The sequence below is a fragment of the Salminus brasiliensis genome, chromosome 1 (assembly GCF_030463535.1).
Source record: "Salminus brasiliensis chromosome 1, fSalBra1.hap2, whole genome shotgun sequence".
In the NCBI taxonomy this organism is placed as follows: domain Eukaryota; kingdom Metazoa; phylum Chordata; class Actinopteri; order Characiformes; family Bryconidae; genus Salminus; species Salminus brasiliensis.
This window is the reverse complement of record NC_132878.1, coordinates 79,987,011-80,008,427: the sequence shown is the minus strand read 5'-3', so window position 1 is coordinate 80,008,427 and position 21,417 is coordinate 79,987,011. Positions and strand designations below refer to the sequence as shown.

At 40.1% G+C, this 21,417-nt stretch overlaps 1 protein-coding gene across 2 annotated transcripts in view; it reads left to right on the top strand.

Annotated features, from left to right (window-relative positions):
• Positions 1 to 2,560: 2,560 nt before the first annotated feature.
• pld1b (phospholipase D1b) overlaps positions 2,561 to 21,417 on the top strand; it is a 57,666-nt gene continuing 38,809 nt past the window's right edge. Inside the window, exon 1 of one of the 2 annotated variants that reach the window (XM_072690521.1) lies at positions 2,561 to 2,647. The gene's annotated coding sequence lies outside the window, so the exon portion shown is untranslated. Of the gene's footprint in view, positions 2,648 to 15,917; positions 16,085 to 21,417 lie in introns of those variants that run through there. The other variant, XM_072690513.1, reaches the window with a different exon arrangement.

The window sequence follows — 21,417 nt, the reverse complement described above, 5'->3', positions numbered from 1 at the left end:
GGTTGTCTGTTCCTAAGTACAAGGGAACATGACGACATTCTTGTCTTGTCTTGTCTTGTTTTATTCAATTGACAGACACAGATGTGGCAGATTGAGATTAGGAAGGACAAGGCTTGAGGTAAACATCCATTATGGAATTCATTAGAGTCCTTCAGGGAAAAGGGTTCTTTGTTGCTGCAAAAGAAGCCTATGATATATTTTAATGAAAACTCCCACACACAACTAACCTTAACCATCACATTTTAATGAGTTGAAATATAAATATGACTCAGCAGGATAACACTCCAGCACATAGAAACAGCATACCATGAAATTCAGGCTACTATTAAACTTTAACGCTATGATATAACTACTACTCAAACTATACTACTACTCAAACTATACTACTACTCAAACTGTACTCTACTACTACTCAAACTGTACTCTACTACTCAAACTATACTACTACTCAAACTATACTACTACTACTCAAACTGTACTCTACTACTCAAACTATACTACTACTCAAACTATACTACTACTACTCAAACTGTACTCTACTACTCAAACTATACTACTACTCAAACTGTACTCTACTACTACTCAAACTGTACTCTACTACTCAAACTCTACTACTACTCAAACTATACTACTACTCAAACTGTACTCTACTACTCAAACTATACTACTACTCAAACTATACTACTACTACTCAAACTGTACTCTACTACTCAAACTATACTACTACTCAAACTGTACTCTACTACTACTCAAACTGTACTCTACTACTCAAACTATACTACTACTCAAACTGTACTCTACTACTCAAACTATACTACTACTCAAACTGTACTCTACTACTCAAACTATACTACTACTCAAACTCTACTACTACTCAAACTGTACTCTACTACTACTCAAACTGTACTCTACTACTCAAACTATACTACTACTCAAACTCTACTACTACTCAAACTGTACTCTACTACTACTCAAACTGTACTCTACTACTCAAACTATACTACTACTCAAACTGTACTCTACTACTACTCAAACTGTACTACTTATCAAACTGTACTTTACTACTACTCAAACTGTACTCTACTACTCAAACTCTACTACTACTCAAATGGCATTTTACTCTTCAAACTATACTCTACTAACTGTACTCTACTACTACTCAAACTGTACTACTACTCAAACTGTACTCTACTACTACTCAAACTGTACTCTACTACTCAAACTATACTACTACTCAAACTCTACTACTACTCAAACTGTACTCTACTACTACTCAAACTGTACTCTACTACTACTCAAACTATACTACTACTCAAACTGTACTCTACTACTACTCAAACTGTACTACTTATCAAACTGTACTTTACTACTACTCAAACTGTACTCTACTACTCAAACTCTACTACTACTCAAATGGCATTTTACTCTTCAAACTATACTCTACTAACTGTACTCTACTACTACTCAAACTGTACTACTACTCCAACTGTACTCTACTACTACTACTCAAACTGTACTACGTATCAAACTGTACTCTACTACTCCAACTGTACTCTACTACTACTACTCAAACTGTACTCTACTACTACTCAAACTGTACTACTACTCAAACTGTACTCTACTACTCCAACTGTACTCTACTACTACTACTCAAACTGTACTCTACTACTACTCAAACTGTACTACTACTCAAACTGTACTCTACTACTACTCAAACTGTACTACTTATCAAACTGTACTCTACTACTACTCAAACTGTACTCTACTACTCAAGCTGTACTCTACTACTACTACTCAAACTGTACTCTACTACTCAAACTGTACTCTACTACTACTCAAACTGTACTACTACTACTCAAGCTGTACTCTACTACTACTACTCAAACTGTACTACTACTCAAACTGTACTCTACTACTACTCAAACTGTACTCTACTACTCAAGCTGTACTCTACTACTACTACTCAAACTGTACTACTACTCAAACTGTACTCTACTACTACTCAAACTGTACTCTACTACTCAAGCTGTACTCTACTACTACTACTCAAACTGTACTACTACTCAAACTGTACTCTACTACTACTCAAACTGTACTCTACTACTCAAACTATACTACTACTCAAACTCTACTACTACTCAAACTATACTACTACTCAAACTCTACTACTACTCAAACTGTACTCTACTACTCAAACTGTACTCTACTACTCAAACTGTACTCTACTACTACTACTCAAACTGTACTACTACTCAAACTGTACTCTACTACTCAAACTGTACTACTACTCAAACTGTACTCTACTACTACTCAAACTGTACTACTTATCAAACTGTACTCTACTACTGAAATGGTACTTACTGTATGTCTCTGTCTAACAAGCAGAACTTGATGGAGGAGCAGAGTGTAAAGTTGGCTTGACTGGCGCATCTGTAGATCTAACGTTTGATTCATGAGTTCTCGCTGCTCGAAGGAGTCGGTTCATAAAACTGACTCGGTTTTTCCATCACTAGCGCGTGGAGGGCGTGTTCTCGTCGCGCGTTGTGAGGAAGCAGCTAACAGGAGTCGAGAAGGAGTTTGAGAGAGAAGGAGAACAAGTGTACGAGAAAAGTCCGCAGCTTTCCCTCTGTCTCGTTTCTTTCCTGAGGTAAGTCACTCAGTTTACATGCGCTCAGTTTATCGCTCTGTCTCGGGTTGTGTTGTTTTACATAGAAACGAAACGAAAGTGTGAGGCGACTGAGGAGAGCAGCCCAGAGAGCGTTCACCTCAGCTGATACCCCCATACGAGTCAACCCCCTCGAGATGTCCATGATTCGAGGACATTGCTATTGGACAGCTCTCGTATTTGGCTTAAAAATGTTAGCTAGCTGAGTGAAGAGCTGTGCTTTGGGAAAGTAGGAGAAGAGGAGGAGTTCAGCTGCCAGCTTACCCAGGACTAAAGCATTCCTGTGCTCGGTCAGTGGTGGCTCAGACAACGGCTCTACCAAACCTCCTGCTGCTCATTTTCTTAATGGCTTCAGCGATCCGCACTGCAGCAGCAGCAGCTTGCTAATGTTCCACCATAGACCTGCTGATGGGAGTCACACCAGGGTTTTTATGGCAGTCAGACTTTCTCTAGGAATTAAATGATCTCCTCAGAACAACCATGTAGAGAGACTCCTCACATCCAGCGTCCATAGCGGTACATCAGTATTGGAGCCACACCGTGATCCTGATTTCCAGGTTTAACTAGGGGTGACGAATCAGGACCAGGAATCCTTGTATCTCCAGAATGGAAAGTTTACAGAAGAAGTAAAAAAAAAAAAAAAAACCTTCATAGCTCTTATTTTGAGCATTTCTATTAATCCATTTATCATGAAATTCTGATTTAATGTGAAGAACAACTGCAGAATTCAATTTCTGTCTAAAAATGAAAAGCTGCAGAATTAGCTCGAAGTCTTGGTGTAGTCATGGATGATCTGCAGGACAGAGTTACGTTTGCAACATGACTTGAGAATGATAACATCGTTCTCAAGTCATGTTGCAAACGTAACTCGGTCCTGCAGATTCCTCCTGTACAACATATGTAGAATTCGACCCTTCCTCTCTAGAGAGTCGTCCAGATGCTCGTTCAGTCTCTCAGCACTTCCAGACTTGACTACTGCAACTCTCTTCTGGCTGGTCTCCCTCTGCGCACCATCAGGCCCCTGCAGCTTATCCAGAATGCAGCGGCACGGGTCGTCTTCAATGTTCCTAAGTTCAGCCATGTCTCTCCACTGCTGCGTTCTCTTCACTGGCTTCCTGTAGCTGCTGCCCGCATCAGATTCAACACCCTGACACTGGCCTAAAGCCAAGAACGGACCAGCCCCTCTGTACTTGATGGCAATGGTCAAAAGCCGATCCGCACCAAGAGCCCTTCCAGCTTCAAGTACGGCTCGGCTCGACCCGCCATCCCTCAAAATCCATGGAAGACAAGTGTCCAGACTTTTTTTCTGTCCTGGCACCAAAGTGGTGGAACGAGCTTCCTCTGGGTGTCCGAACAGCAGAGTCGCTCGCTTCAGTCTTCAAACGCAGACTGAAGACCCACCTCTTCAGAGAATACTTGGACGAGTTCTATGGTCACCTTATTGACTTGTGTTTAGTAATGTCTAAAGCTTAGAGGTTTCTTTGAACTATTAGTCTTTTCTAACTAGCTAAGGTTTTTCTTAAGTAAATAGCAAAGCACTTTTGTAAGTCGCTCTGGATAAGAGTGTCTCCTAAATGCCTTAAATGTAAATTTAGGAAGCCGGTGCAGACAGTGCGTCAGTATTGCCAGTTAGAAGTGCTATAAAAAGTACAGTCATTTGCAGAAATAAAGTAACAGAGTAGAACTACTTCACTACTGTGCTAAAGCACTAAAATGCTGTAAAATCTGTATCTACTGGAGTATTCTTTATTTTCTCCTACTTCCACTTTTACTTCACTATGTATTTTGGATGAGTTTAATACTTTTACTCCATTACATTTTTTATGTGCTGCAAAGAAAATGGTACGAATCATTTCAAGCCCACATTATCGCCACGCCAGAGCGCTACATGGCACTGACACGGGGTTTGATGAAGCCGCCTTAACATTAAACAGAAGATGCGATCAAGCCGTGAGCGAGCATGCTGCTGCTCTTCCTCTCACTCCACTGCTGCAGTGAGGACACTAAAGCTAGAGCTCTGTTAGTTTATTCAGAGATGGAGGAACCACCAGAAGAAACACCATCTTTACCACCTTCAAATATCTGTATATGGCCTAATAGCCTGAGATCTGTTGTAGTTTTGTTTGCTGCTCTCCTCACTGGTTTATACATGCAAAACTCTTGTATGTGGCAGGTTGCTGTCAATTCTGTTTAGCCTTTCTTTTGGGCGGGTTTGTTTAGAGAGTTAATTGAAGACTTCATGTACATGTCTCGTACATTCCTGTCCTTGTACTACAGCCAAAGGAACTGTGACAGTCCTTAAGCATTTAAAATAATATAAACAATGATATTCAGGCTTTTGACTGCTTTCTGTAAGAACTACAGTACTTGAACACAATACTTGTACTTTCAGTACTTAAGGAGTAATTTGTAGAATAAACTACTTGCAATACATAAGTCCAAAAATGTTGACTACTTTAGTACTTCCACTTAAGTATGGAGCTTAAAGACACTTCTACTTTTACTCAAGTCTGGATCTCTAGTACTTTAAACATGTCCGGTCATTTGTAAGCTTGCCTAGCTGGGGGATTGAACCCCAGTCCAAGGCAGTGTTGGTACCCACTACACTACACTACCTTACACAAACTACTACTAGAATGATATCAGCAGAAAATGCTGGCTCAGGTGCCAGAAGTCAAGAGAATGAATCCAATCCAGTCTTGTAGCAAGTCTAGTCTAAAATAGCACACGGCCACACCGTGTGATGTCATGTTGCTATCTGTGTTTCTTGGGCGGTAGAGTGCTTGAGTAGTTTTTAACCTGGTCTCCTTTTAGATCTTCATCTTAAATCAGGTTATTCAGTAAGAAAGGACAGCTCATTTTAAAGCATTTTAGAAGACGACCTATCAGGTCTTATCAGCAGATACTTAAGATATCAGTGTTGGAATTAGAAAAGAAGAAGTAGTGTGGACCAACTCTGAATATTTCACATACTTGCACTAAATCCAATTACAACTGGACTGATGATGCACTCTTGTTTAGCCTAATATCCACAATATGCTCAAAATAGTTTGTTTTCTCATGTTATTAATCGCAGTAATGACAAAATATCACCCTGGGTAGCGGTGTTGATGATGGAGAGATAGACAGATAGATAGATATATTCCTGCTGTTAATCAGCTTATTTTTTAATATTTAATATATTTTTGTGCATCCAGGTAGAGCTGGGCAGCTGATCAGCTGCAGATTTCATTACTAACAGTGTAATTCGACTGGTTTAATTAGATGAAGAGCAGCAGATGTTGAATGAAAATCACTCAGTATTCAGTACGGGAGAGTATCTGAATAGAAGTTTATAAGAATCTGTTGCTACTGATGTTTTTAGTGAGTGATTACATGTATCGTGATTAATATGTTGTGTTAAAAATCATGATATATTATTTTTACCATATCGCCCAGCCCTACATCTAGGACAATTGACTGCATTGTATGTCACTGACTGTGTTCTTCAGTGTGGATCTGAATAAATCTGGTCTCATTAAATTACTGTTTTGTTCTGCTTCTTCTAGAACGACACCAAAGGGAACCTTACACACTGTTGAAAACACACGGCATAGGGTTCCCTTTGGTGTTGTTCAAAGAGAAGCAGAACAGAACAAAACACTCCTATCAAAACAAGCAAGACATGGGCTCATCAGGTTTATTCATTATTTTAATACTGAATCTTCTCAGTAATGCCCAGCCCTACTTCTAATGCTGCAGTCATATTATAGTTTGTGTACTCAGGCCAGCAACCTGCAGTTCCTGCATGACAACTTCACGTCTAGGTTTCGTCTGCTGTTGCAAAATCTGTGTAAAACAGCTTCTTCTGCTGCCTCTGAGCAACTGTTGGCACACCAGTTGATTCCTCGGCTTGTCCTTACTGTAGTAATGATAAGGTTGCAGAGAGATCTCTGTGTTCATTTACCAGCAACGTTGTTTAGGTGCCATTAGACAGTAATTTAGGCAGGCTAATTGAAGCGAGCACTTCAACAGCACTATGTGTGGCGCTTGTTTATGCAGTCTATTGCTTTTGAATACAATATGTAAGCTAACGGGGCATTTGAATAGGCCAGCATTGTACTGGTCCTGTTGGAGCTTTCACCTTCTGAGCAATCTGGAAGCAAGTCAAACACAGAACGGGTGTGTTTGGTTGACTTTGTGGGTTTGGAAGTCAGTATGTTTACGCGTTGTGCTGATGGTGTTGAATTGCTGTTTGCCCGAGCGGGGAGGCCCGCATTTATTTCTTCGTAACTATTTGCGCTTCCACAGTGCTCACAAATGTTGAGTCTAAGAGCACTGTGATGGCTCTCCACCTCTATGAAGAAAGGAGTGTGTGCGGAATGACCAAGCAAGCTGATTGCTTAAGAGACTTCTGAGTGGTGTACTCATGTAAGCGTTGGCCCTGCACCAGCAATCCTGATCAAACCAGCAATCCCCAGTAATGCCTGAGCCGTCTGAGCATAATTGGCCTTGCTCTCTTTGGGTGGGTAGGATGGCTCTTCCTCTCCCGCACCACCTAGCCTGATGCTATCCAGTGCTAGCCTCTGTTTGCTGACATAATAGAATTGAAAGTCAATATTTGAAACCATGGACAATGACGTAGTGTTGGTGGCAGTTTATAAAGATGCACTGGTAGCGTTGTATGTGGGGAGTTCTAGCTAGCAGGTAGCACTACAAATTACTAATTACGTTTCAGTGGAGTGGGAGAAACACCGTTGTGGCATCACTTTGGTATGCATCTTGTAATGCACTGTTTGTGTTACACATCCTCTAACCCATAATTAGCTATTGGTTTCTCACTCTAGAGCCACTACAGTGAGGTGTGTAGAAAAACCCTGATACAACCATTCCAGGTCAACACTCACTATAATTATTATGATTGCACTGTGCATGAACAGTGGATAGTAATTTATCACAATAACAATGTATATATTATCCAGCCCGATGTCAGTGTTGTGGTGCGAATAGTCCAGATAATAAATAATATCTGGTGGTCAGGAACTGAGGATGAATGGCATAGAGGGCAGCTGATAAATTGTCCATGCTAACAGATGCGCTACAGTCAGTAACTTGTAGACACTCGTAGACTTATAAATAAGGTGCTTCTAATAAAGTGGCCAGTGAGTGGAAGTTTAAGCTATGTGTTTTTAATAAAGATGCCAGTGAGTGGAAGCAAAAGGTAGGTGTTTCTGATAAATTGGGAGTGCACACACAAGGTGTTTCTAGGAAAGTGACCAGTGAGGGGAAGCTTAAGGTAGGTGTTTCTAACAAAGTGGCCAGTGAGTGGAATTATTTCAGTATTTAATGTTAGATTTAATAAAAAAATAGATGCAAGGATTTATATGTGCGGAATTGACTTACACACTTTTGGATTTGCTTACTAAGATAAACTGCCTCTCTCCCTGATCTAATCAAGCAGTGAAGCCTCATGAGATTTGAGTTTGCCGTATTTGGCTTAGCTCAGATGACCTGTAAATGAACAGTGGACAGAGCTGGTGTTGTTCGCAGGATGGGGTTTGTGCAGTAAGCTCATATTGTGGTGGAGATACTTTACATCCTCAGAATACCTCTATTTAAAAATGACAGTAGTGTGTTGTGGCCAGTTGTGTTTGTCAAAGCATTTCCTCAGTGAAGAGCTTTTGCTCATGTTTGACATATCCTGGAAGGCTGCAACGAACAAAATGACCTTGCCAGCTGTCTTTGTGTGTGTTTGTGTGTGTGTGTGTGTGTATGTGTTTCATGCAGAAATAGTACAGATAAGAAATAAAAGCAGAAATAGTCTCACTGTCATTAAGGTTAATTTGCATACTCCCTCTACACTCTCCAGAGTGTTTAAATCTGGAACAAATGATAGAATTTAAATATAGTATATATATATTTATTTATATATTTATATATATAATATATTTAAATAGTGGTTTAGGGTGGTTAGGCTAAAAATGATGCAATTTCTGCAAACATGAAAAATCTTATACAAGAGTTTAGACACCTTTGGCCATATGACATTGCTTTTATTGGAGAAATAATAAATCATCTCTGTAGCTAATCAAACATAACACAACCTTTTCAGCAACTCCCAAATCAGCTATTCTGTCTTTCATACCATAAAATATGAAAATCAGTTGCAACATTGCAAAGGGTCAGATCTGTGTCTGAGACCTGTAACTAGCAGATGAGGCCTATCACCAATTAGGAACTGAATCGTCTAAATCAAATTTATTTATTTAAAAATAATCAGTTATTACGACTTGGTAGCTCAAGGGAAATGTGGAGGTCAAGACAAGATCTGAAAGACCAATAAAACACTGCTTGTATGCTGGTAGAACAGGCTGATTAAAACCTCTTTTACTAGTTTATTGCACAAACATAACCTTGACGGAAGAGTCGTAAGAAAGAAAACTTACTTGCAGCTTTGTCACAAACTTTTGCACACACCACATTGATCATTTTTATTTATTCAGTTTTATGCTATAAGAGGCAACTATGCGAGTAACTGTGCATAAGGGTTTGCTGAAACAGATTGTGTTCACTATTTATTCCATTATTATTAACAGAGTTTCAGTTGGGTAGAGATCTGGTGAACCAACTGAAAATGCACCCCTCTGGGCAATTGGCCCCTGTCATTGTGGAAGAGACCACTCTCAGGATAAAAATGTTTAAATGTTGCATAGGATACTGGACTCCTTTGCTATAGGCGAAGATATAGTATACTGTGGATCATGAAACCTTCATTACCTTCTCTTTAGTCTATTATGAAGCTATTTCTTAATTGTAGACAACGATATGCCTAGGTCCTCTGGAGTGGTTTTGACTAGATGGAGGAAAGAATTACACAGCCATCCACTTTAGTTGTCTTCTGTGGTCTTCCTGGTATTTTGGTGTTGCTGAGCTATGCAGAGCATTCTCTGTTTTCAAGAATGTACCAATTTCTTTGGTTGGCCATTCTTAAAGTTTCTGCTCTCACTAATTTTTTTCAGGCTAATTGTGCTGAATATTCCCATGGAAAGGTACTAAATGCAAATTCAACACTTTGAATCGACTCCAAATCTTTAATTTCCTTAAAAACACTGTGCAGTTGTGTGTATGTAAAAAAATGTATAGCAAAATAATTTCCTAACCTTGCATGCATTTCTGAAGGTTAATGATGACGTGTGCAAAGGTACTGTGTTACATTACAGTGACTTCCATCTCAGTAGTAGTAGTAGTAGTAGTAGTAGTAGACACTATTTGATCTTTTAACATAGATCAAAACTGCCATAGACGTTTTCGGATGTATAGCTAACCTTCTGTTGGTGTACTGATCTGAGGGGGAGATGGTCTTGTGGTCACAGAACCATAGTGTTACACTTTACTCAAGTGACAGGAAGTTAAATGCAAGTAGTGATGATGCATGATAAGAGCAGCATGTGTCATAAATTGCTTGTTTTCACTTTGCTTATGTTTTACTAAGTTTAACAAATATTTGATCTGATGCCAGTCTTTACTTTTGGGTTAAGAAAGTTTGATAGTGTAAAGTGTGTTTGAGCTTCTTGAGAATGAGTGGATCACTGTAGTGAAATACACTATATGGACAAAAGTATTGGGGCACCTACACATTACATCTACAGGAGCTTTCATGACATCCCATTCTATATCTATAGGCAGTAACATGGAGTTGGTCCCTCTTAGCAGCTCTAACAGCAGGTTTGGAACTCTGCAGTTATTTAGTCAGCAGAGCTTTGGTGACCTTTATGCCCTATGCGCTTCAGCACTCTGCAAGCCTGCTCTGCAACCCAGTCTGCCACTTTGTGGCTGAGTTGCTGTGGTTCCAAAATGCTTTCATGTTTCAATAACGCCATTCATGATGGTAGAATATCTAAGAGAAGGGTTGTAGTGCCCTTTAATTCTCTAAATAATTATCTGTTGGCTAAATGATGCGTATGCATCTCATACATGTATAGGAACACTGCAGTGAGTCACTCCAGTATGTGCAGCAGTCCTCAGAGAGAAAAGCTGATGTTGGGTGGATTAGTATGTTATATACTGATAGATAATAATAATGTGGATCAGGGGTTTGTTGGTGTGTAGTGCTGAGTGTAACACAGTGTCAGGGAGTCTTTCTAAACTACCTTCTGTTAGGGGTGGGAAGTGCAACATGATCTTATTGGTTAATATTATGGTTAATCTCATTTTCTCTGTAGTTATTAATTCAGCAGCACTTTGGCGGCCTTTATGCCCTGTGCGCCTCAGCTTTTGGCAACCCCAGTCTGCCACTTCTTGGCTGAGTTGCTGTGGTTCCAAAACGCGCCTGTGGCAATTGGATTGAATGAAATGCTTGGATTCAATGATTAGGAGGTGTGTATTTTTTTGTCCATGTAGTGTACAGTGATATTTGACAGCACCTGGGTTGCGGTGCCCTTTAATTCTCTAATTAATGCATTATCTGTTAGCTAAATTATGGGATGCATCTCAGACATGTACAGAAACACTGCAGTGAGTCACTCCAGCAGCAGTCTTCAGAGAGAAAAGCTGACATTGGGTGGATTAGTATGTTATATCCTGATCGATAATAATAATGTGGATCAGGGGTTTGTTGGTGTGTAGGGCTAAGTGGAACACCGTGTCAGGGAGGCTTTCTGAATGAGCTTCTCTTGGGGGTGGGAAGTGAAACATAGCATTGGTTAATATTATTGGTTAATCTTATTTTTCCCTGCCTGCTGGTGTATCATGACATTTCCAAAAGTTAGAAGATGCTTTAGAGGCATTGTAATGTAATTCTGATGGAAGATTACCGGAAACAAGAGATTTGTCTTTTAAATGATATGATGAATGATCCTAATATGACCCGTAGCAAAAAAAAATTCATTTCAGGTCGAGTTTAAATCCCTCTGATGCTTTGTGTGATTCACAGTATTCATCGTGGTGATTCGTTTTTATAAGGCTTGCAAGGTTTCCCAATCAATTATTAAAAATAAATGAGTCAAATAAATTAAAACAATTTGAGAACAAGGTAAAGAGTCTGATAGTCCAGCCTGATAATAGTACTAATGATGATATCTGTTATAGAGTTGGGTGATTTGATATTTTATGATGATACATGATAAACATGCTTCTCTAGGCATATGGTGGATATTGTCAGTACTTAGAACATGGACCAACTGCTTGTGTCCTTATGAAGAAAGCGTAATTCAGTCTCTTTAATTAGATATAGTGCAGCAAAAAGACCTCTGGTCACTTCATGTGTCTTGAGAATCAGGATAATATCTGTATACGGCCAAGCCACATAAAACTGCAAGTGTAAACACACCCAAGACACTTTTAAACTACATACAAATCTGATCAATCAAACCCCTTAAGGGGGTGGTCTGAGACCCCTTTCACACCTAGTCACTTTATACATCTTAAATATCAGGATTTTATCTGAATAAGGCCAAGCCACCTATAAATGTAAGTGTAAACACACCCAAGACGCTTTTAAAACAGATACAAATCCGATCATTCAAACAGGTTCAGGAGTGGGTCTGAAACACATTGGAGCCACATTATAACAATGTTAATACATCCGTCTTTCCAAGACGCATTCGACAACCAAAACTCCTCCCAGTACAACCGAAACACCAGTAATAATTGCGTCATAGTGAGCGAATTTGCATATTCTGTCTCATAGAGCAGTGGGATTTCCGTGTGACTACAGGTGACGCATTTGAGCTACCAAGTGTAAATGTGTGACTAAAATGTTAGCAGATCCTCGTCACATGAAGTGACCAGGTGTAAACAGGGTCTTAGATTTTTCCAAATATGACACATATGAGTTTTAATAAAACCTGGGCCATTGGACATTGCAAGAAGCCAGCATCGGTTTCAGCCTAGGTCTTGAGTTGGCTTCTTATTTACATTAAGCCACGTTAAATTATGCTGCAGTTACATTCAGGCCTCATGTAAGCATTGCTCCATTATTTAAAGTGAAGAGCAAAGGTAAACAGGAAGCCAATGAATAGAAAATAATTTATGTCTGCTAATCAAAGTTCTTACCAAGATGTGGGGCATGTGGAATACGAACTCAATGCAGGCTAAATAGATCATACACAACTCCACCCAAAGCACCACTACACGAGAGCAAAGGTGTGAAAAGAGAGCTTCTCTCGCCAACAGTTGGTTGTTTTGGGGTCATGTCTCTGTCCAGAGACAATGTTAAAGCTGAGTTGTAGGCTAATCTGGAGCCCCTTTTAAAATGCATATTACAGTCCATATATTGTATTTTCAGCCAATGTAATGCTTTCCAGTGCAAGAACCTTCTACCCACTATGGGTGAGACACATGCCGAAAAAAAAAACCTATTGTAACATATTTAACAACATAACTGGTTTGACTTATTTGTAATAATGCATTCAGATTCTGTAACAGTATTTCATCAACTTGTGCATACTTCATAGCTTGGGTTGTGTGTGACTTAAAGGTGTGGTTGAGGGCCTCCCTGTAGCCCCAGCTGGTAATCAGTCTCTACCCGTAAGCCATGATTTTCTCAGGAATGCGTATTGTTAGAAATGATGAAATACTATCATATCGCCCACCAGTAATGTTGCAGCCATTTGTTTTCTGACTGCAATTACATTGGATTTCTTTAAAAGCTCAACTCCTCACAGTTGGAGGCCTCATTTGTGTCAGTGCAGCTTACAGCCAGCCTGGCATAGTAAGTGTAATGCACCACAGCCACCACAAGGGGTCAGGAGCGTCGCTGTGTTTTGCATATCTGTAGTATGACTGGTCCTTTCACACTTGCACTTGGAATCATGGTGTATCCTGTATGTGCACACAAACTCACAGTTTATTTCCCCCTTTTGTGTTGCGATAGTGATAAAGAATTGCAAAAGATTTTAAATGGCTGCACTAACCCGAATGGAGAGTCTGTCAATTATTTATTCCCGGTGATAAGTTATACAGTTTACCAGGCACTTTAGTGTACTTTGGATCGATACTGAGTGGGATGTAAGAAGCTCTGTGTTCCCCACCTTTGTTAGTTTACTCTATATCTTGGGTGTGAATCATCCTTCTGGATAGTCTATGGAATCCTCTTGTTTGCTTCATGGCCATAAAACCAGGGAGGTGGTGACATTTTGCTGGGCTCCTGCTGTTAATATGTCACCAGCACAGAGGCCGTGGGCAGGTAGACGGGATGTTTGTATCCTGGTGGTGTCAGGGTGGAGATATAAGTTATTGATGTTGAATTATTGCTGAGCATGTCCAGGTTAGCACTGAACAATCCCTTATTTGATCATTATTTTCATTGTTTTCACATTTAGAAAACTGATCACAGACGCCTGCAATGCGCAAGTGAACCAGTATCCACTCACAGTGTGTTTACAGTGTGCTGTGAGCTTCCTGAGCAATCACAGTTCCAAATGAGTGCTTCTTGTGTGTGTTTTGATGAATGAAGGTATTCATGTTATTCAATGAAAGTAAATCATTTTAATTAGAATAATGCAGGGAAATCTGGAAGCACATGGCGTATTATATAGTGCAATGAAGATATTTTGTCCAGTTCTAAGTTGACAGCTCTAATATACATAGGTGGGCCTTTCGATTCAGTTTTTCTTATGTTGGCATGAGCCAACCATTTGGGTAGTTGGCAGTAGGGAAATGTGAGCTGAAGGTTTCAGCATTAGCATGTTTAATAGTAATGTCCAGAGTGTCTGAAGCATTATAATGCAAAACAGTGGTATCATTTGATTATATGCCCTGAAGGTCATAATAATAAATAATAAAGTCATAATGAGAGAACCATAAATTATGTGTGTTGATTTGTGGTGTGTATATGTTTGTAGACTGTCATACAACCTGCTAATTCTTGAGTTTTTTGGTGTTTCCTTGGCTGTAGTGTGTTGGATGTTGGGGTAAAGTCCACCACACCACAGTTAACGACTCCACAACTCAATTCAACAAGTGCTTACAACGATTTGCTTTACTTATTGTTATTCAGTAAAGTATTCAGTGCATCATGAAATTTCACCCCATTCAGTTAGATTGGACTGTTTTGGTGTTTTTTAAGAAAAAACAATGAAATAAACTACTGGAGAAATGACTGTAGAATTATTTACACAGTAGCAGAATATAGACAATAAAAACAGTAGCTACACCTAGCGCCATGTTATCAGCATGTTTATAAGGAGTGTCGCATCCTAATAAAACTGAACGTAAACGTGGTTTAAGTGGATGTTTTCTTTTAGATTTTAAAAAATGTATGTTTTTAGTGGGTACAGTGAACCCACTACTTTCAGACTAATAATTAATGGGGAGTAGAAATGTACCAAAATTCGGTAAATTCAAAAATTCATGGGTGATGAATTTTTTTATTTTATTTTAGTAAATGATCAGAATTAGTTGTGAGCAGTGGGGAACAATAAGGGCCTTTTAATATGTAAATAAGATTTAATAATGAGCTTATTTCCATTTTAATTGTCTTAAGTTGTAAGTGCAATAATTCTATCATAAACCTTAGTTAACCTAGTTTTATTCAATTCAACTTTATTGTCATAATAATAATACAGGGTTGTACAGTACAGTGAAACACTGTTAGGCTAAAGCTCTGCTGAAGAATAGATAGGACATGATACAGTAGTGCAGGGACAATAGACAAAACACAAGACAGGGTGCAAAGACAAAAAGTACAAGACAATAAATACAGAAATTTGCAAATGTGTGCATGAAAGCTGGGTGATTGAGGTCCAAACTAAGTTACTGTACTGCTAAGTTACTGTACTAATACTATACTAATACTAATTGAATAAATATGTAGAGCACTAATGTGTTTTGAATGTAAATATTAATGTTTTATATAGGCACATTCCAACTCAGAAATAATGACATAATCTTTATGTTTGTGTATTTTTCCTTCTGGAGGAATCATGAGGGATGCGCTGATGTTCTGCAGATTACACTAAAGAGGAGCCACCGGTATAATATTAAATTGCATCATGCCACATATGAGTGATCTCAGGATTATTTACCAACAGTTGTGCATTAGCTAAATAGAGCTCCTGTATTTACTCATATCTGAGGCTTCCTGTTCATGTTGAAGTGCCTGCTTCAAAAAGAGGTACTTGGGGTTATAAATAGAGGGGAAAAAAGGCCAGCCTTTCTCTCGGAACCTGACTGGCTGAGGCATTAGATTGACACCTCAGGGCAACCCTGTTGCTTTTAACAAGGCCCCACCCCTCCGTGGGCCATGTGACTGCCATGTCTCAGCCTTCAACACCTCTCACTAGAACCAAGTAGTCCGCCCGCTCTCTCTGTCTGTCAGTGTGTGAGCTGTGTGTGTGTGTGTGCAGTTATATAAGGATATATTTAGTGCTTTTCTGACTGGTGAGAAGGAGAAAAAGGGAATAACACACAATGGGGTCTTCTTTGCCGGCGTCAGGGCAGGTCAGTGATCATATTGATGTGTATTTCATCATCGTTCTTCACTGTTCTTCACTGTTCCTCACTGTTCTTTGCCAATGCCTTTACTTTGCTCTCTTTAACAGCGCGTCTGCTGCATTTGACTTTGTTACTGTGGTCAGTTGGCGTTCTGTTTATGTGCCGGTGTGTTATGTAGCAGTGGTGTGTGTGGGATGGAGTTTGTCTCCCACTGCATCGTGCTACATAATAAGCATCTCAGATTTGGATGGGGAAGGAAAAGAACATGCATCCATCTCGTTGGTACTGGCCTGTACGGATGAAGTTCAGTATCACAGTGTTTTCTAGATGTATGAAAATGTCTTGAACCCATCAGTACTCCTCAGTACTCATCCTCTATGGTAAAAGAACGCTTTACAAATCAGACATCACCAGCTTGTTCTGACTGATTTGTTCAGATTTCTTCTGTAGAACCCATGTTGCTGCTAAAACCTTATATTATTATTATATTTTCACTTTTCAACACAATGTGAATCTGTCATTCTTTACATTGTGTCATACTCTCATGAGGAATGGACCAACAGAAATGTACAAAAATGGCTTGGAATAAAGTGTTTTTACATGAATTCCATTGAAAGTTAAATAGGTTTTCTTTCATGCTCCTGAAAAGTTGTGTGATAGTCACGATATGTTATCCGAGCTGGAATTACTCCTTGTAACTTGTTTATTACATGGAATAACTTGTTTGTTTTAGTTCTGTATGTATTGCATGTATGTAATCTGAAGTACATTGCAGTCATAAGAATATCCTTCAACCTGACACCTGTAGCATACAGTCGATCAGCACCAGCCCATTGTCTTCTGTGGTTTTCTTGGGTTTTTCTCTTCTTTTTTTAAGTGTAGATAAGTTGCTTACTTTTCTGAGATAATCAACGACATGCTACAGAAGAGATCACGTTGACTAAACAGTGGAGTATTCCCTTTCTGCGTCATTTGAGCACAGCTTCGGACCTTCATATTGTGCCCTTTTATATTTTATGATGAAAGGACCAACATAAATGTTTTGTCCTTGCTCTTGCTTTGTTAACTTACATTAAATTACTATGTATAATTACTTTTTTACCTTTTCCTGTAAGGGTACCATTTTTGAAAAACATGCTTTTGTGGGGACTATAGATGGGCAGTATGGCCCATCTATGGATAAAATACCAAAATACTTGAAGACTCACGATCGCGCATCACAGTATTTCAATTATTAATACAGTAAGTTACAGTAGGAGACAGACAGCGACAGTAGTGGCACATTTTTAAAAACAATATTACACACTATGGTGGGTGTGATTCAGTGATTTACATTTACTGTTTCACACACTGTACTGTGCTAAATCCAGTTAAACCAGATAAGTTACATGGCACGCAACATGTCAGCACAAGATCAACTCGGCAGGCCGGAGGTGACCGGATGGTTGCCGGTTCAAACCCCTGAACCAGCAGGAAATGGGGGTAGGGGGAGTGAGGGAGGAGTGCTTTCTGGTCGCTCAACTTTCATGGCTGAGACACCCCTGAGCAAGGCACCTAATCCCTAAGTGCTCCCTGCTGAGGTGGCTGCTTGTTGTTTTGGGTGTGTGTACTCACTACCTCTAGTCACAAGTGGGTGTGTGTTCCCTGCGTAGTAACAATGGAAAGTTCAACTCTAGCTAGCTAGTGTCTGTAGAAAATGAATCACCACCAGCTGAACCTTCATTTGTCCTCCCTCTGTCCTCCCTCCAGTTTGATTGGCTTGCACTCCCCTGTGTCTTTTTCAATATCTACCTGCTTCTCACTGGAATTGGGGAAACACAATTGCCATGTTGGCTTTCGGTTCTGCTCTTGAAGTCCCAACCAACTGTAAAGCTCACTTGCCTATATTTATATTCACATATTTTCCAGTTGCTTCTGACACTAGGAGGGTAAAGACTTAACATATGTCTCCACTGATACATGCAAGGCCAGCTACAGCCTGTTTTCAAACTGCCTCTGGGTCCCCAGCTCCACTACACTAGCTTTCCAGACGCCTGTGCTGGCCAACATCGCTTTAAGAGTGATGAGGAGATTCGAACTTGCAAACCCCAGGCCATAGTGGTAGCCTATTAGACCACTGAGCCACTCAATTTGATTCAATCAAAACTTAACAATTACCTGACTAAATATTACAGACTTGTATTTTCTAAGTCCCAGAAATCATCAGGTCTCTGAAGGTCTAGTAGGCGCTTAGGAAACCCTTCTGGTGTTTATATATTTTTGTAATCTGTAATGACTCTCTGAACAGTCCTTCCTATAGTATATACATCACCCCTTGCTACTCATCGTCACTGCTATTTCTGCTTATGTTTGTAGAGTCATTAGGGTATAGTGACTTGCTGGTGTGCTCTACAGGTGTTATTTTCTTCTTCTTCTTCTTCTTCTTCTTCTTCAGATCCTGTGAATGTGGGTGCTTGTGAATGTGGGTGTTTTGTGATTCATTGCTGTATGTGCAGTATATTTGGCACGCTTGCTTCAGCGTGACAGAAATGACAGATACATCTGCGAGACGTGGCAAAATTTGGTGTAGAAATGAATAACAAGCTTCATTTTAATGCTTTGTTAAAAATGGTAAGTGAAATATTAACATATATGAAGCCTGATCCAGGATATGTAAGTTGTACTGTTATGCCAAGAGGCTGCAGGTGTGTGTGAGAGTGTCTGTATGTGTGTGTATGCAGATGCATCTCAACCACCTGTCTGGCAAGAGATCAGGGAATTGGTTAGTGTGTGTGTGTGCGGATATGGGCAGGGGATGCGGGGGTTACCCATCCATCCTTGTCCCCAATTAGAGTGAGTGGTACCAGCCAGGCCACTGCTGGCAGCCCTAGCCTCTTCAGTGCCATCTCCGACTGAACCACTTCGCTCCACTAAGCAGGAGTGTAATTTACACCCACCTCTACTCTTTACTGGGGAATGCACTGCATAATCAGTATTCTCAAAATGTCCAAATGTTTGTAGACACCTGTTCATCTAACACCTGTTCATTTCCTCTAAAATCAAGGGATACTAATTGGGAGTTTGTCCCTCCTTTGCTAGAGTTAAGCACCCTGTATGTATCTGCAAAGGCATTACATTAGATATAGAAAATTGCTGCAAGGATTTGATTGTATTCTGCCATGCTGTTGCACATGAGAGTGGCATTTATAGCCAGAACTAATCACAAAGGGACTGGATGGAGCTCCATCACTCCAGACAACACAGTATCTCTGCTCCACAGCCCAGTGTTAAGTGACTTAAGTGACCCCTCTAACCAACGCCTGTCATTTGGTTAGCATGCTGATCTTGTTTGGCTGCTCCTAAGCATTGCACTAAATTAGCAGTGCTTTCCTATGGAAATTATACAAGATGTGTGTTTCTGCAGTTGGAGCACCTTAAATAAATGTAATTGATCTACAAACCGTTGGGCGTACCTTAAGTTGTTAGTCGAGTGCAGGTGGCAATGGAAGAATTTCAAGGAGCTCAAGAATGAGTTGACCCTATGCAGTCAAGCTGTTGTATTACATATCTGCATTATACTGCATTTTTTTTTTTTACATATTATTAGTGTTCATGTATTGGCATTAGCAGATACTGTAAAAAATCTTAAATATCAGTATCTGCTTAAACTTCAAATACCTCTGCATCCCTACATGGCAAATAATATGGAGGCATATTGGCCCAGAATTATTCTGAGAACTAGTGTCCGAAACCTCAGACAGACTGAAGTAAACAGCTTTATGAGATTAGGTGAGTTGGTTTTGCTGTTTAACCGACCCTCTTTTTAACTGACCTTATCTTTTTCCACTCTCTTGTTTATCTAGAATGCAAGTTTTATGATCAGAGATTGTGTATCTGAGAATGGTTTTTGCCCTGTGGCTGTATGTTGTGCATATGGTTGTGTGGAGCATGACTGGGAGCTGGGCAGCAATGGCATTGACTAGACTTATTGTACTATCTGGTGGGAACATTGTGAGGTTTGAGGCACATGCTCCATCAGTTTCCTTCTCACTTCACCCAAACTGCTCAGAATAATGGTCCTTTCTCTGCCTCTCTCTCTGCATTTGCAAAAGACCCTAAGATATTGTTAAGACTGGATTTAATTATGTATTCTATGTTTTAGTAATAGTCATTTTTTTTTCTAGACAACACAAAGTACATCAAGGGCACTGTTAAGTTGCCCCTGCTAATAGATGGTGTGTCTGGTGTTGTGTGGACAGAACAAATGTGAGAAACACACTTCTGCCTTTTCCCGTGAGAGCATGCTCACGTTTGCAAATACGCTGCCCTCTCCAGTGGTGTGAAGCCTTGGCAGGCCTGTCAGGCAGGCAGTCTTAGTGACATGGGTCTTCTTTTAGACTTCTTTTAGAGTCTAGAGTTTAGATGGTTAAGTGCAGATTCCTTCATGTAGACTCTCAGTCACACAATCATTCTTTCATATTTTACATCATTTTCTACCCAGTCTGGATGGCCAAATACCCTATCACTGTTTATGTGAACTCCCCCCTATCACTACCAATGCCCTGACTCGGAGGGGGAAGACTGGCACGTCTCCTTCGACGTGTGAAGGCAGCCACCGCCTCTTTTCAAACTGTTGCTGATGCAGCATTGCTAGATAGTCGGCGCGTTCAGAGGACAGGGCAGCTCCCCAGCTCCGATACTACAGCCGCCTGACCAACATCACATTAGGAGTGTTTTCAATGTTTAGGCCAATGCTAGTCTCCTGTTGAAAAATAATTAAATAGATATTTGTGCCACTAGGGCCAGAGGGGTGTGAGTTTGAATCTTGTGCCATGCCACTCGCCATCAACAGCCAGAGCCCAAGAGAGCACAATTGGCCGTGCTCTCTCCCCTCATCACTCTTAAAGCGATGTTGGCTGGCACAGACGTCTGTTAGCTGGTGCGGCAAAGCTATTGACCTGGCTCTTGTCTCTGAGCGTGTCGGCTGTCCAAACAAGAGGAGGTGGCTGACTTTGTATGTGTTAAGATCTTGCCCTCCTAACTCGGGAGCATTTCTAGTGCTAGGGGGGCTACAAACAGGTGGGATAATAACAATTATCTGACAAAATCTATATATTAAAAAAATGCTATTACGCTAATCCAGATGGATTTACATGAACACAACAAATGCATATTCTCAGAGGCAATAAGAGGCAATAAGGATGAGGCAGAGATGAACAGCGATATGCACTGAATCTGCACTTTCAGCCAGTTACTCCCAGTAATGCAGTGGGAGTTATAACCAAGATGAATGGATCATCACCATGACAACAAACCTAAAGTTATACTTGTGCTCACAAGCTCGTACAGTAAGGCTTCTG